The following is a 17,943-nucleotide window of genomic DNA, read 5'->3' on the forward strand; positions in this document are numbered from 1 at the left end:
ACCGCATTTGAAGCATGATCGCTTCCCCTTGGTCTTAGTCTTGCTCGGCTGTCCATTGCGACCCTTTAGCACCGTCTTGAATCTCTTGATAATGAGGGCCATTTCTTCTTCATTAAGACCGGCCGCCTCAATTTGCGCCACCTTGCTGGGTAGCGCCTCCTTGTTCCCTGTGGCTTTGAGAGCAAAAGGTTGCGGCTCGTTGATCGGTCCATTCAAGGCGTCGTCCACATACCTTGCCTCCTTGATCATCATTCGCCCGCTGACGAATTTTCCTAGTACTTCTTCGGGCGACATTTTGGTGTACCTGGGATTCTCACGAATATTATTCACCAAATGAGGATCAAGAACGGTAAAGGACCTGAGCATTAGTCGGACGACGTCGTGGTCCGTCCATCGCGTGCTTCCGTAGCTCCTTATTTTGTTGACAAGGGTCTTGAGCCGGTTGTATGTTTGAGTTGGCTCCTCGCCCCTTATCATCGCGAACCGTCCAAGCTCGCCCTCCACCAACTCCATTTTGGTGAGCAAGGTAGCGTCATTTCCCTCATGAGAGATCTTGAGGGTATCCCAGATTTGCTTGGCGTTATCCAAGCCACTCACTTTATTATATTCATCCCTGCACAATGAGGCTAGAAGAACAGTAGTAGCTTGTGCATTCTTATGGATTTGCTCATTAATGAATATAGGACTATCCGAACTATTAAAGTGCATTCCACTATCTACAATCTCCCATATGCTAGGATGGAGAGAGAATAGGTGACTACGCATTTTGTGGCTCCAAAATCCGTAGTCCTCCCCATCAAAGTGTGGGGGCTTGCCGAGTGGAATGGAAAGCAAATGTGAATTTGAACTATGCGGAATACGAGAGTAGTCAAAAGAAAAGTTAGAATTAACCGGTTTCCTTTGTTTGTCGTAGTCGTCGTCCTTTTGGGAAGAAGAGGACTCATCGCTGTCGTAGTAGACGATCTCCTTGATGCGTCTTGTCTTCTTCTTCTTCCCATCTCTTCGCTTGTGGCCCGAGCCCGAGTCATTGGACTTGTCATCCCTTGGCTCGTTGACGAAGGACTCCTTCTCCTTGTCGTTGATCACAATTCCCTTCCCCTTAGGATCCATCTCTTCGGGTGGTTAGTCCCTTTCTTGAAGAGAACGGCTCTGATACCAATTGAGAGCACCTAGAGGGGGGGGGGGTGAATAGGTGATCCTGTAAAAACTTCAAACTTAAGCCACAAAAACTTGTTAAGTGTTAGCACGATTATTGCCAAGTGGCTAAGGTGAAGTCTCAACAATCTTAACAAAACACAGTACCACAAGAGAATCAAGCACAGAGTGACACAGTGGTTTTATCCCGTGGTTCGGCCAAGACCAACGCTTGCCTACTCCACGTTGTGGCGTCCTAACGGACGAGGGTTGCAATCAACCCCTCTCAAGCGGTCCAAAGACCCACTTGAATACCACGGTGTTTTGTTTTCCTTTCACTATCCCGTTTGCAAGGAATCTCCACAAATTGGAGTCTCTTGCCCTTACAAGTATATGATCACAAATGAAACACAGAGTAAGGGAGGGAAGCAACACACACAAATCCACAGCAAAAGCGCACACACACGGCCAAGAATCGAGCTCACAAGACTATCTCAGAGTTCTCACTTAGAACAGAGCTCGAATCACTTAGAAACACAAACGAATGCGCAGAGACTTAGTGTGGATGATCAAGAATGCTCAAAGGTTGCTTGTGTGTGTCCTCCATGCGCCTAGGGGCTCCTTTTATAGCCCCAAGGCAGCTAGGAGTCGTTGAGAGCAAATCCGGAAGGCCATCCTTGCCTTCTGTCGTCGGGGGCACCGGACAGTCCGGTGCACACCGGACACTGTCCGGTGCCCGATTTGTTTCCTTAAACGGCGAAGACGACCGTTGCAGACCGTTGGCAGATCTGGCGCTGTTGGCGCACCGGACATGTCCGGTGCACACCGGACAGTCCGGTGCCGTCTTCCGACCGTTGGCTCGGCCACGTGTCCCGCGCGGATTGCGCGGCCGACCGTTGGCCCTGGCCGACCGTTGGCTCACCGGACAGTCCGGTGCACACCGGACAGTCCGGTGAATTTTAGCCGTACGCCGCCGGCCAATTTCCCGAGAGCGGCCAGTTCGAGTCTCGCCAGCCTGGCGCACCGGACACTGTCCGGTGCACACCGGACAGTCCGGTGCTCCAGACCGAGCTGGGTCTTGACAGCACACAGCCAAGTCCCTTCTCCTTTTCTCTATTCTTCTTCTTTCTGTTTCTAACACTTAGACAAATATATTAGTACTTAAAACCAATGTACTAAGGCTTAGAAACATACCTTTACTTCATGATTTTCACCTTGTTCATCCATGTACATAAATTCACATTTAGGCCCTTGTGTTTGCACTCAATCACCAAAATACTTAGAAATGGCCCAAGGGCACATTTCCCTTTCAGAGCTCCACCGCTCCCCTCGCCCCCGCGCGCCTATAAAAAGCTCGCCCCGAACCCCGTCTTCCTCGCACCAGCCTCGACCGCTACCCTCCTCCCCTCGCCCGAGCCCAATTCGGGGAGCGCCGTCATCTTCCTTCTCTCCGGTGAGTTCCTCCCCTCTCCTCTCTCTCCCTCTCGGTTGGCCCAGCAAGCGATTAAGCTAGCCTAGAAGCTTCCCCACTTTGCCGCAAACACAATACATCACTCCCCCACCCCGATTGCTCGCCCAGAGCTCACCGACGGCGATCCCCGCCGCGGAGCTCCGCCACCTCCCCGCGGGCAGCCCCCTCCCGACCTCCTCTGACCCAATTGAGCCCACCTCTAGGTCTGCCATCCCCTCCCCGTGCTAAGACACCGGCGCATTGTCCTAGAACCGGGCCACCGGCGGCGAACCACCGCCGAGCTCACCGGCGGCCGGTCCTCCCCCGCGGACGGCCGGTTCACCCCCCCCCCCCCGTCAACCGTAACGCCGTTCCTTCTCTCCCCCCCTCTCGCTGGCAAGCGGGCCCTGCGCAACACCGTCACCCCCCCTCCCACGGCCGCGCCGTTCCCCCGCTCGTGGGCCGCCGCTGGGCCGAAAGCGCCTCAGCGCGCGCGCTCGCGCCCGGGGTGGGCCAGAATTCTTGCCCCCAGCCCAGATAAGGGGAAATCCCTTCTCCTTTTCTTTTCCACCCCCTTTTTCCATTTAATTAGTATTCTTCAATATTTTATGCACCAAAAATTATCCAAATAATTTCTAAGGATCTCATACAACATTGATGTTAGAAAATGACACACTATAATTTGTAAATCCCTGTTGATGTATTGTTTTATTGCCTGTTTTCCTAGAAGAAGCGGGGATCGTTGATCCGGAACCCGTAGCCCCGGAAGAGGGACCAGAGCCCGAACTTCCGGAAGTAGGACTTCTGTGCCAGGAAAGCTTCGACGAAGGCAAGTCCATCCTTCCCTTGATGCATAAATTACCTATTCTCTCTACTACTGCCTAGGCCGGGAATCACGGGGAAATATTGCATTGTGAGTGAGAGATGGCCCGCATTATCATATACTTTCTGGGTACGTAATGTGGTTTGGAAAGAAGGGCAAAGTGTTTCCCCTAATAAAGTCTCTTCTTGAAAAGTTTTGCGATGAAGGGTGCTCACCCTCATCACCCTGGGAGTGGGATGATCAGGGACTCCCTGGTTTAGGGGAGGGCCTAAGGTGTTAGCTCAGCTGGTTTAGGCGTGAGCAGAAGGATTGTCCCCTCATATAAGGACCGGTTTGTCAATTTCACTACCTGTACTCCTTTGTCGTACAACCACTCGAGACTGTGTGGGCAGTCACTCAATCTGAACTCGTGTGGTCCGACCCCAGGGTTAAGAAGGCTGGGGAGCACCGGGAGGATAAGGAGGGGGAAAGTTTTGTCCGGTTTGGGCATGGTGGTGGCCTGACTCCTTCCGGATAACCGTTAAGGTTAGGATGCACGAGTAAGGAAAGAGATCCGGCATTCGGGTCTCGCGACGGTGAGATCGCAGAAACCGGGCTAGTGGGTAAAGTGTACCCCTCTGCGCAGAGTTGAAATCTATTCGAATAGTCCGTGTCCACTGGTATGGATGGGTCTGGTATGGTATGGCAATTAGAACTTTTTCTCTAAATTTCTTAACAAAGAAAAAGGTGTGTTTAAAAGGGTTTTGAAGAAGAAACAAAGCCACTGGAGCGGGAAGCTCAGTGGTGGTTGAGTTTTTGGTTACTTATAATATCATGGGAAAACCTTCAAGCAACTGCCTCTCTCTAAGAAAATGATGAGTGACTACAACTCCACCAAATTGAGCATGTACATCATAGGTCTCTTTCTCTCTACGGGAGCGGGGTGGGCTTGCGGAATACCTAGTGTATTCACCCAGATTTATTTATGTTTTTCAGCAGCCGAGGACTTCTTTTCTGCTATGCTTGATTAAGAGGGATGTGTCTGCACCCAGTTCTGCCTGTGGCTTGGGCTAGTGTATTTTCCTACTACGCTTCTCTATTTGGCTCTCTCTCGAGCTTGTACCCCGGTATTGTAATAAATTTATCTAAACTCTGTACTATTTGAAGTAAGGAATGTGTTTACTAGCCTCCTGGGACTAGTAATTGTATCACATTTGAGTCCCAAAGGATCGGGACGCTTCAGTATGGCGACCGTTGGAACATCTTCTTCATCTACATCATCAAAATCAACTTGCTCTCTTGGAGAGCCATTAGTCTCATCAAATACAACATCGCTAGAGATTTCAACCAATCCCGATGATTTGTTGAAGACTCTATACGCCTTTGTATTTGAGTCATAACCTAACAAAAACCCTTCTACAGCTTTGGGGGCAAATTTAGAATTCCTACCTTTCTTCACTAGAATGTAGCATTTACTCCCAAATACACGAAAATATGAAACGTTGGGTTTGTTACCGGTTCGAAGTTCGTACGACGTTTTCTTGAGGAGGCGATGAAGGTAGACCCGATTTATGGCGTGGCAAGCCGTGTTCACGGCTTCCGACCAAAACCGCTCGGGCGTCTTGAACTCTCCAAGCATCGTCCTCGCCATGTCGATGAGCGTCCCGTTCTTCCTCTCTACCACACCGTTTTGCTGTGGTGTGTAGGCAGCGGAGAACTCGTGCTTGATTCCTTCCTCCTCAAGGTACTCCTCCACTTGAAGGTTCTTGAACTCAGACCTGTTGTCGCTCCTTATCTTTTTGACTTTGAGCTCAAACTCATTTTGAGCTCTCCTTAGGAAGCACTTGAGGGTCCCTTGGGTTTCAGATTTATCCTGCAAAAAGAATACCCAAGTGAAGCAGGAAAAATCATCAACAATTACTAAACCATACTTACTTCCCCCGATGCTAAGGTAGGCGACGGGTCCGAAGAGGTCCATATGCAGCAGCTCTAGGGGTCTTGATGTGGTCATCACGTTCTTGCTGTGATGAGCGTTTCCCACTTGTTTACCTGCTTGACAAGCTGCACAAGGTCTATCTTTTTTGAAAGTTACATTTGTTAGACCTAACACATGTTCTCCCTTTAGAAGTTTGTGAAGGTTCTTCATCCCCACATGTGCTAGACGGCGATGCCACAGCCAGCCCATCCTAGTCTTAGCAATTAAGCATGCATCTAGACCGGCCTCCTCTTTTGCAAAATCAACTAAATAAAGTTTGCCATCTAGTACACCCTTAAAAGATAATGAACCATCACTCCTTCTAAAGACAGACACATCTACATTTGTGAATAAGCAATTATAACTAATATTACAAAGTTGACTAACGGACAACAAGTTATACCCGAGCGACTCAACTAAAAACACATTAGAAATGGAGTGCTCGGATGAAATAGCAATCTTTCCTAGTCCTTTAACCTTGCCTTGATTCCTGTCACCGAATATGATTGAATCTTGGGAATCTTTGTTCTTGACGTAGGAGGTGAACATCTTCTTCTCCCCCGTCATGTGGTTTGTGCATCCGTTGTCGATAATCCAGCTTGAGCCCCCGGATGCATAAACCTGCAAGGCAAATTAGGCTTGGGTTTTAGGTACCCAACTCTTGTTGGGTCCTACAAGGTTAGTTACAATAGCCTTAGGGACCCAAATGCAAGTCTTATCTCCCTTGCATTTGGCCCCTACCTTTTTAGCAATTACTCTTTCATTTTTACATGAAAGAACAAACTTAGCATTGCAAGTATGAAACATAGTGGTAGATTCATAAAACACTTTCCTAGGAGCATGAGACACAAAATTTCTCTTAGGCCTACCATTAAAATTGGAACTAGACGCAAACATGGCATGTGAGTTATAAGCATTGTAACTCCTATCATAATGAACATTTCTAGAAAACTTTCTATCATGATACATAAAAGCATGGTTCTTTTTACTACTATTTGCCATAGGGGCCTTCCCTTTTTCCTTGGCGGAGATGGAAGCCTTATGACTTGTTAAGTTCTTGGCTTCCCTTCGAAAACCAAGCCCATCCTTAATAGAGGGGTGTTTACCAATAGTATAGGCATCCCTTGCAAATTTTAGTTTATCAAAATCATTTTTGCTAGTCTTAAGTTGGGCATTAAGACTAGCCACTTCACCATTTAATTTTGCAATAGAAGTAAGGTGCTCCACACATGCATCAATATTAAAATCCTTACACCTATTACAAATTACTATATGATCAATGCATGAGCTAGATTTATTAGCTACTTATAACTTAGCATTCAAGTCATCATTAATACTTTTTAAGCTAGAAATAGATTCATGGCATGTAGATAATTCACATGAAAGCATTTCATTTCTTTTAACTTCTAGAGCAAGAGAATTTTGCGCACTAACAAATTTATCATGCTCTTCATATAAAAGATCCTCTTGCTTCTCTAACAATCTATTCTTCTCATTTAAAGCATCAATTAATTCATTGATCTTATCAATTTTAGTTCTATCTAAACCTTTGAATAAACTAGCGTAGTCTACTTCATCATCACTAGACTCATCATCACATGAAGAAGCATACGTAATGGTACTTCTAGTACTTACTTTCTTCTCCTTTGCCATGAGGCAGGTGTGATGCTCATTGGGGAAGAGAGCCGACTTGTTGAAGGCTGAGGCGGCGAGTCCTTCGTTGTCGGAGTCGGACGAGGAGCAATCCGAATCCCACTCCTTTCCAAGGTGTGCCTTGCCCTTCGCCTTTTTGTAGGTCTTCTTCTTTTCCCTCTTTTCGATCTTTCCTTGTTCCTGGTCACTATCATTTTCGGGATAGTTAGCAATAAAGTGACCAATCTTACCACACTTGAAGCAGGAGCGCTTTCCCTTCGTCTTGCTCTTGTTGGGATGCTCCTTGCGACCTTTGGGCGCCATCTTGAAGCGCTTGATGATGAGGGCCATTTCGTCCTCATTTAGCCCGGCCGCCTCAACTTGCGCCACCTTGCTAGGTAGCGCTTCCCTACTACTTGTTGCTTTGAGAGCAACAGTTTGAGGCTCGTGGATTGGTCCATTCAACGCCTCATCAACATATCTTGCCTCCTTGATCATCATTCGACCGCTTACAAACTTTCCGAGTATTTCCTCGGGCGTCATCTTGATGTACCTGGGATTCTCACGAATAGAGTTTACAAGATGAGGATCAAGGACAGTGAAGGACCTTAGCATAAGTCGGATGACATCGTGGTCCATCCATCTCGTGCTTCCATAGCTTCTTATTTTGTTGACCAGGGTCTTGAGCCTATTGTACGTTTGAGTTGGCTCCTCTCCCCTGATCATCGCAAACCTTCCTAGTTCGCCTTCCACCAACTCCATCTTGGTGAGCATGGTGGCGTCGTTCCCTCATGCGAGATCTTGAGGGTGTCCCAAATCTGCTTGGCATTGTCCAAGCCGCTCACCTTATTGTACTCTTCCTGCACAAGGATGCTAAAAGAACAGTAGTCACTTGTGCATTTTTATGGATTTGTTCATTGATAAACATGGAGTTATCCAAACTATCAAATCGCATTCCATTTTCTACTATCTCCCATATACTTGGATGAAGAGAGAACAAGTGACTACGCATTTTGTGACTCGAAAATCCGTAGTCCTCTCCATCAAAGTGTGGAGGTTTACCAAGTGGAATGGAAAGCAAATGAGCATTGGAATTATGTGGAATACGAGAATAATCGAAAGAAAAGTTCGAGTTAACCGTTTTCTTTTTCTCCTCATATTCGTCGTCCTTTTGAGAAGAGGAAGATTCGTCGCTGTCGTAGTAGACAATCTTCTTGATGTGCCTCTTCTTCTTTCCATCCTTCTTCTTTTGACTCGAGCCGGAGTCATTGGCTTTGTCGTCCCTTGGCTCGTTGAAGATGGATTCCTTCTTCTCATTGTCGTTGACCACCATCCCTTTCCCTTCGGATCCATCTCTTCGGGCGATTAGTCCCTTTCTTGAAGAGAACGGCTCCGATACCAATTGAGAGCACCTAGAGGGGGGGTGAATAGGTGATCCTATAAAAATTTAAAACTTAAAGCCATAAAACTTGATTAAGAGTTAGCACAATGAAATCAAGTGGCTAAAGGAGAGCTCTTATGAAACACAATAGACACAGTGAGAACAAGCACAAGAGACACGAGGATTTATCCCGTGGTTCGGCCAAGTATAACACTTGCCTATTCCACGTTGTGGCATCCCAATGGACGAGAGTTGCACTCAACTCCTCTCAAGTGATCCAATGATCAACTTGAATACCACGGTGTTCTTCTTTCTTTACTCTTTCCCGTTTGTGAGGAATCTCCACAACTTGGAGTCTCTCGCCCTTACAATAAGGATCAAAGTGAAAGCACTAGAGTAAGGGAGGGAAGCAACACACACAAATCCACAGCAATACGCACACACACAGCCAAGACTTGAGCTCAAATGAATAACACAAGGTTCACCACTAGAACGGAGCTCAAATCACTAAGAATGCCAATCGAGTGCGCAAAGACGGAGTGTGAATGATCAAGAATGCTTAGAGTATGCTTGGTGTCCTCCTCCATGCGCCTAGGGGTCCATTTTATAGCCCCAAGGCAGCAAGGAGCCGTTGAGAGCAATCCAGGAAGGCAATTCTTGCCTTCTATCGGGTGGCGCACCGGACAGTCCGGTGCACCACCGGACATTGTCCGGTGCTGATTGCTTTCCTATTCTGGCGCAGCCGACCGTTGGAGATTTGGAGCCGTTGGCGCATCGGACACTGTCCGGTGCACACTGGACAGTCCGGTGCCCCCATCAGACCGTTGGCTCGGCCACGCGTCACGCGCGGATTGCGCGGCCGATCGTTGGCGCGGCCGACCGTTGGCTCATCGGACAGTCCGGTGCACCACCGGACAGTCCGGTGAATTTTAGACGTACGCCGTCGTTCAGTTCCCGAGAGCGGCCAGTTGATCAGCGCCAGCCTGGCGCACCGGACACTGTCCGGTGCACCACCGGACAGTCCGGTGCACCCAGACCGAGCAAAGTCTTGACTACACAGTCAAGACAATTCCCTTTTGTCTTTTCTCTGATTCTAGCATTTAGACAAATATGTTAGTACACAAAAACCAATGTACTAAGTCTAGAATCATACCTTTGTGTTCATATGCACTTCTTCCACCATTTGGCATAGTTTCACACTTAAACCATTTGTGTTGGCACTTGATCACCAAAATACTTAGAAATGGCCCAAAAGCACATTTCCCTTTCACAAGGTTATTCTTAGATCACTCGTTTTTCTTAATCCTACTCAAGTACAGTTAATTCATGGTGATCCTAGATACAAGCTAATGTCTCCCGAGGAAGTGTTAGGAAAGTTTGTGAGCTTTGAGTTAATGATCAAAGGCTCCAAACAAATCATCGAGCGAGGCGCCACCTCCACAATCGAGGTGCAACCCATCGCCTTCAAAGCGACGGGGGAGAAGAAAGAAGAGTCTACGTCAAGTAGCATCCCCATCGACGCCTCCAAGCTCGACAATGAGGAGATGGCTTTAATCATCAAAAGCTTTCGTCAAATCCTCAAGCAACGGAAGGGGAGAGACTACAAACCCCGTTGCAAGAAGGTTTGCTACAAGTGTGGTAAGCCCGGTCACTTTATAGCAAAATGTCTTATTTCTAGTGACAGTGACAGGGGCGACGACAAGAGAGGGAAGAAGAAGGAGAAAAAGAGATACTACAAGAAGAAGGGCGGCGATGCCCATGTTTGTAGGGAGTGGGACTCCGACGAGAGCTCCACCGACTCCTCCTTTGACGAGGACGCCGCCAACATCGTCGTCAACAAGGGTCTCCTCTTCCCTAACGTCGACCACAAGGGCCTCATGGCAAAGGACGGCAAAAAGAAGGTAAAATCTAGAGCCTCCACTAAATATGCAACATCTAGTGATGAGGAGAACTCTAGTGATGATGAGGATAATTTGCTTGCCCTTTTTGCCAACCTCAACATGCAACAAAAAGAAAAGTTAAATGAATTGATAGGAGCTATTCATGAGAAGGATGAACTCTTGGATAGCCAAGAGGACTTCCTTATTAAGGAAAATAAGAAGCATGTTAAGGTTAAAAATGCTTATGCTCAGGAAGTAGAAAAGTGTGAAAAATTGACTAGTGAGCTAAGCACTTGCCATGATATTATCTCAAACCTTGGAAATGAAAATGCAAAATTAATTGCTAAGGTTGAGAAGTTAGATGTTTGTGATGATTCAATTGTTAGTCTTAGAAATGATAATGCTAGTTTGATTACTAAGATTGACAAGTTGAATGCATCACTCTCTAGCCTTAAAATTGAGAATGAAAAATAATTGCTAAGGCTAAAGATTTAAATGTTTGCAATATTTCTATTTCCAATCTTAGAAATGAGAATGCTATTTTACATGCTAAGATTGATGAATTAAATGCTTGCAAACCCTCTACGTCTACCATTGAGCATGTTACTATTTGCACTAGATGTAGAGATATTAATGTTGATGCTATACATGATCACCTAGCTTTAATTAAACAACAAAATGATCACATATCTCAACTTCGTGCTAAGATTAATGAGCATGACTTAGAAAATGAAAAATTTAAATTTGCTAGAAGTATGCTCTATAGTGGGAGACGCCCAGACATTAAGGATGGCATTGGCTTCCAACAGGGAGACAATGTCAAGCTTAATGCCCCTAAGAAATTATCTAACTTTGTTAAGGGTAAGCTCCCATGGCTCAGGATAACGAGGGTTTTTTATTCCCTGTGGTTATCCCGAGCACAAAATTAGGAGAATTCATTCTAGGAAGTCTCACTCTGGCTCTCATCATGCTTTTATGTATAAGAGTGAGATATCTAGTTCTAGGCAATCCACTCATGATAAATTGCCTAAAAAGAAAACTCCTATTGCATCAAATGAGCCTATTATTTCATTTAATACTTTTGATGCTTCATATGTTTTAACTAACAAATCAGGCAAAGTAGTTGCCAAATATGTTGGGGCCAAACACAAGGGCTCAAAGACTTGTGTTTGGGTACCCAAGGTGCTTGTTTCTAATGTCAAAGGACCCAAGACCGTTTGGGTACCTAAGAATAAGGCCTAAACTTGTTTTGTAGGTTTATGCATCCGAGGGCTCAAGTTGGATAATTGATAGCAGATGCACAAACCACATGACTGGGGAGAAAAGGATGTTCTCCTCCTACGAGAAAAACCATGATCCCCAAAGAGCTATCACATTCGGGGATGAAAATCAAGGTTTGGTCAAAGGACTTGGTAAAATTGCTATATCACCTGACCATTCTATTTCCAATGTTTTTCTTGTAGATTCTTTAGATTACAATTTGCTTTCTGTTTCTCAATTATGCAATATGAGCTACAACTGTCTATTTACTAACGTAGGTGTTACTGTCTTTAGAAGAAGTGATGATTCAATAACATTTAAGGGAGTGTTAGAGGGTCAGCTATATTTAGTTGATTTCAATAGAGCTGAACTCGACACTTGCTTAATTGCTAAGACTAATATGGGTTGGCTCTGGCATCGCCAACTAGCCCATGTTGGGATGAAGAATCTTCACAAACTTCTAAAGGGAGAACACATTTTAGGACTAACAAATGTTCATTTTGAGAAAGACAGGGTTTGTAGCGCATGCCAAGCAGGAAAGCAAGTTGGTGTTCATCATCCACACAAGAACATCATGACGACCGATAGGCCGCTTAAGCTACTCCACATGGACCTATTCGGCCTGATCGCTTACATAAGCATCGGCGGGAGTAAGTACTATCTAGTTATTGTGGATGATTATTCTCGCTTCACTTGGGTGTTCTTTTTGCAGGAAAAATTCCAAACCCAAGAGACCTTAAAGGGATTCTTAAGACGAGCTCAAAATGAGTTCGACTTAAGGATAAAAAAAGATTAGAAGCGACAACGGGACAGAGTTCAAGAACTCACAAATAGAAGGCTTTCTTGAGGATGAGGGCATCAAGCATGAGTTCTCTTCTCCCTACACACCACAACAAAATGGTGTAGTGGAGAGGAAGAATAGAACTCTACTTGACATGGCGAGGACCATGCTTGATGAATACAAGACTTCGGACCGGTTTTGGGCGGAAGCAATCAACACCGCTTGCTACGCCATCAACCATCTCTACCTTCACCGAATCCTCAAGAAGACATCATATGAACTCCTAACCGGTAAAAAGCCCAATGTTTCATATTTTAGAGTCTTTGGTAGCAAATGCTTTATTCTTGTTAAAAGAGGTAGAAAATCTAAATTTGCTCCTAAGGATGTAGAAGGCTTTTTACTAGGATATGATTCAAACACAAGGGCGTATAGAGTCTTTAACAAGTCCACTGGACTAGTTGAAGTTTCTTGTGACATTGTGTTTGATGAGACTAACGGCTCTCAAGTAGAGCAAGGTTATCTTGATGAGCTAGATGATGAAGAGGCTCCGTGTGTCGCGCTAAGGAACATGTCCATTAGGGATGTGTGTCCTAAGGAATCCAAAGAGCCTCCACAAGCACAAGATCAACCATCATCTTCAAATCAAGCATCTCCACCAACCCAAGATGACGATCAAGCTCAAGATGATGAAAATGAAGATCAAGAAAAGCCACCTCAAGAGGAGGACAATGATCAAGGGGGAGATGCCAATGATCAAGACAAGGAAGATGATGAGGGTCCAAGACCGCCACACCCAAGAGTCCACCAAGCGATACAACGAGATCACCCCGTGAACTCCATCCTCGACGATATTTTAAGGGGGTAACCACTCGATCTCGTGTCGCTCATTTTTGTGAACATTACTCTTTTGTGTCTTCTATTGAGCCATACAGGGTGGAAGACGCATTAAGGGATTCGGATTGGGTGTTGGCGATGCAAGAGGAACTCAACAATTTCACGAGGAATGAGGTATGTCATCTTTTTTCCATGTCCTAATCAAAATGTTGTAGGAACCAAGTGGGTTTTCCGCAACAAGCAAGATGAGCATGGTGTGGTGACAAGGAACAAAGCCCGACTTGTGGCCAAGGGTTATTCACAAGTCGAAGGTTTGGATTTTGGTGAAACCTATGCACCCGTAGGTAGGCTTGAGTCAATTCGTATATTACTTGCCTATGCTACTTACCATGGCTTTAAGCTTTACCAAATGGACGTGAAAAGTGCCTTCCTCAATGGACCAATCAAGGAGGAGGTCTATGTTGAGCAACCTCTCGGCTTTGAAGATAGTGAGTACCCTAACCATGTTTACAAACTCTCTAAGGCGCTTTATGGGCTCAAGCAAGCCCCAAGAGCATGGTATGAATGCCTAAGAGATTTTCTTATCGCTAATGGCTTCAAAGTCGACAAAGCCGATCCTACTCTCTTTACTAAAACAATTGCAAATGATTTGTTTGTATGCCAAATTTATGTCGATGATATCATATTTGGGTCTACTAACAAATCTACTTGTGAAGAGTTTAGTAGGATTATGGTTCAAAAATTCGAGATGTCTATGATGGGGGATTTGAAGTATTTCTTAGGATTTCAAGTGAAGCAACTCCAAGAGGGCACCTTCATCAGTCAAACGAAGTACATTCAAGACATACTCACCAAGTTTGGGATGAAGGATGCCAAGCCCATCAAGACACCCATGGGAACCAATGGGCATCTCGACCTCGACACAGGAGGTAAATCCGTAGATCAAAAGGTATATCAGTCGATGATAGGATCTCTACTTTATTTATGTGCATCTCGACCGGATATTATGCTTTCCGTATGCATGTGTGCAGTATTCCAAGTCGATCCTAAGGAAGTTCACCTTAGGGCCGTGAAACGAATATTGAGATATTTAGTTCATACACCTAAGTTTGGCCTTTGGTACCCAAGGGATCCACTTTTGATTTAATAGGTTACTCAGATGCTGATTGGGAAGGGTGTAAAATTGATAGAAAGAGCACATCAGGGACTTGTCAGTTCTTGGGAAGATCCCTGGTGTCTTGGGCTTCAAAGAAACAAAATTCAGTAGCTCTTTCTACCACCGAAGCCGAGTACATTGCCGCAGGCCATTGTTGCGCGCAATTGCTTTGGATGAGGCAAACCCTTAGGGACTATGGCTATAAATTAACCAATGTTCCTCTCCTATGTGATAATGAGAGTGCAATCCGCATGGCGGATAATCCCGTTGAGCACAGCCGCACTAAGCACATAGCCATTCGGTATCACTTTTTGAGGGATCACCAACAAAGGGGGGATATCGAGATTGCTTATGTTAGCACCAAAGAACAATTAGCCGATATCTTTACCAAGCCATTAGATGAGAAAACTTTTACCAAACTTAGGCATGAGCTAAACATTCTTGATTCTAGGAATTTTGATTGATACTTTGCACACATAGCTCAATTATATACATTTGATCGTATCTCTTTCATGTGCTATGACTAATGTGGTTTTCAAGTGTATTTCATGCTAAGTCATAGATTGAAAGGGAAATGGAGTCCTCGGCGAAGACAAGGCTTCCACTCCACTCCATCATATTATTTATCCTTCACCGTCACTCCGCATCGCTCTCCAACCTTGGTATAATTCTTCACTCCTATATTATTTACCAAAGGGGGAGAAAGTTTGAAAAAAGACTTATATTTCACTCACAAAGTATCCGTTTTTGGCGATTCATGCCAAAGGGGGAGAAAGTATTAGCCCAAAGCAAAAGGACCGCACCACCACCAATTTCAAAAATGTGTAAATGTAGTCTTTCAATTGGTATTAAAGAAGTTTTTCAATTGGTATCTTATTTTTGACATAATTTCAAATTGGTATGACCTCCTTCAAAATTAATATCTAAAACCCTCTTGAACACTAAGAGGAGAATTTCATTGAGGGGGAGTTTTGTTTAGACAAAGAAAAAGCATTTGAAACAGGGGAGAAAATTTCAAATCTTGAAAATGCTTTGCGAAATCTTATTCATATACCTTTGACTATTTGTAAAATGACTTTGAAAAGAATTTCCAAAAAGTTTGCCAAAACAAAACAAGTGGTGCAAGCGTGGTCCAAAATGTTAAAATAAAGAAAGCAATCCATGCATATCCTATGCAAATATAAATTGGTTTAATTCCAAGTAACCTTTGCACTTACCTTATGCAAACTAGTTCAATTCTGCACTTGTATATTTGCTTTGGTTTGTGTTGGCATCAATCACCAAAAAGGGGGAGATTGAAAGGGAAATAGGACCAAACCTTTTTCTAAATGATTTTGGTGGTTGAATTGCCCAACACAAATAATTGGACTAAATAGTTTGCTCTAGATTATAAGTTCTATAGGTGCCAAAGGTTCACAACAAACCAATACAAAGATAAAAGAAAAGGTTCAAATAGAAAGGAGCAAAACCAACCGAAGGCTGCCCTGGTCTGGCGCACCGGATTGTCCGGTGCACCAGGGAGAATTCACTCAAACTGTCGAGCTTCGGGAATTTGGGGAGCCACTCCGCTATAATTCACTGGACTGTCCGGTGTAGCACTGGACTATCCAGTGTGCCATGCGGAGCAACGGCTAACAGCGCCAACGATCGTCTGCAAAAGTGAACAGTGCGTGAACAGTGCGCGGACAGCACGCGCAGAGTCAGAGCAGGCGCCAGAAGGCGCACCGGACAATGAACAGTGACTGTCCGGTGCACCATCGAACTGTCCGGTGGCCCCACCTGTCAGAGCTCCAACGGTCGAACCCTAACAGTTGGGTGATGTAGCTAGCGCACCGGACTGTCCGGTGCGCCCGCGACAGACAGCCTCCCCAACGGCCACTTTGGTGGTTGGGGCTATAAATACCCCCCAACCACCACACTTCAAGGCATCCAAGTTTTTAGCCAACACATTCAATACAAGAGCTAGTGCATTCAATACAAGACACAATTAGATTGAATCAAAGCCTCTCCAAGTCCCAATTCCACTCAAAGCAATTAGTGACTAGAAGAGAGAGTTTTGCCCGTGTTCTTTGAGCTCTTGCGCTTGGATCGCTTTTCTTCTTCCCTATTTCTTGTTCCCAAGACATTTGTAATCAAAGCAAGAGACACAAATTGTGTGGTGGTCCTTGTGGGGACTAAGTGTCCCAACTGATTGAGAAGAAAAGCTCACTCGGTTTAAGTGACCGTTTGAGAGAGGGAAAGGGTTGAAAGAGACCCGGTCTTTGTGACCACCTCAACGGGGAGTAGGTTTGCAAGAACCGAACCTCGGTAAAACAAATCATCGTATCACTCTCGCTATTTGCTTGTGATTTGTTTTTGCCCTCTCTTTCGGACTTGATTATATTTCTAACGCTAACCCCGGCTTGTAGTTGTGCTTAAAGTTTATAAATTTTAGATTTGCCTATTCACCCCCCGCTAGGCGACTTTCAATCTTCAAAATAGACACCATGTGACGGAATTTACCACTGAGTCCGTGAAGGTGGGTGAGCACCATCTGGCGATCACCGATGGGATCACCGAATTCGACGAGAGACGTAGCCATGGTCTCCAACTTGCGGCAAAAGATGGTGATCGTCATGGAGTCTTGGTGGAGGTTGCGGAACTGTGTTTCCAGGAGAAGGGCACGAGACTCCTTCTGGTCGAGGAATTTGTCCTCAAGGTAGCACCACACCTCGCGTGCGGGGCGCGGGCGGATCACGAGCGACTGCTGGAGGTCGCTGGAGATGGTGGCGAAAATCTATGACAAGACGACGCAATTCGTCTGGACCCAAATGGGGCGATCGGGATGTGTCGCGTCGTCGAGGACGTGCGGGGTAAGGGCGTACTTGCCGAGCACGGTGAGGAACATGTCGCGCCATTTGATGTAGGTGTTGGTAGCCTTGTCGAGGATGATGGGGATCAGTGCCTTGACGTTGACGACGACGGTGGGGGCAGTGGCCTGTGCCCAGATAGCCTCATGGGCGGCTTCGAAGTTGTTGAGGGCTACAGCGCGGAAGCGTGCCGCTTCGGTACGGAGCTCGTCCTCGGCACGGGTTCGGCTTCGGCGGCAGTCGCGTCGTCGTCGTCGTCCGCCATGGGAGCGGTCGCATGTTGGTGCACACACACCTGCGCGCTCGGGTGAGGACGTGCCCACGCGTACGGGATGGGACGGCGGCGGAAGACACGCGCCCGGGTGAGGACGCGCCCGCGCGTACGGGACGGGACGGGATGGCGGTGGAAGACACGCGCCCGCACGTTCGGCTTGGGACGACGGCGGAGGTCACGTGCCCGCGCGTTCGGCTTGGGACGACGGCGGAGGTCACGTGCCCGCGCGTTCGGCACGGGACGGCGGCGGAGGTCACGCATGGCACGAGACGACGGCGGAGGTCACGTGCCCGCGCATTCGGCACGGGACGGCGGCGGAAGTCACGCGCCCGCGCGTTCGGCGGAAATCCTGCGCGCGATGAGGCTCTGGACGGCGGCGGAAGTTCTGCGTGCGATGAGGCTCGGGACGGCGCCAGAAGTCCTGCGCGCGATTGGCGGCGGAAATCCTGTGCGCGAACAGCGGATGCAGGAACGGATCGGTGGCCGCTCCCGTTGCCGAGGGCAGCTACGGGGCAGGCGATTAGATCGGCAGCGC

At 46.5% G+C, this 17,943-nt stretch overlaps 1 pseudogene; it reads right to left on the bottom strand.

The window, feature by feature from the left end:
* LOC103637440 (uncharacterized) overlaps positions 1-17,669 on the bottom strand; it is a 41,015-nt pseudogene extending 23,346 nt beyond the window's left edge.
* Between the last annotated feature and the right edge of the window lie 274 nt (positions 17,670-17,943).

Source organism: Zea mays, chromosome 8 (genome assembly GCF_902167145.1).
Source record: "Zea mays cultivar B73 chromosome 8, Zm-B73-REFERENCE-NAM-5.0, whole genome shotgun sequence".
Lineage (NCBI taxonomy): Eukaryota > Viridiplantae > Streptophyta > Magnoliopsida > Poales > Poaceae > Zea > Zea mays.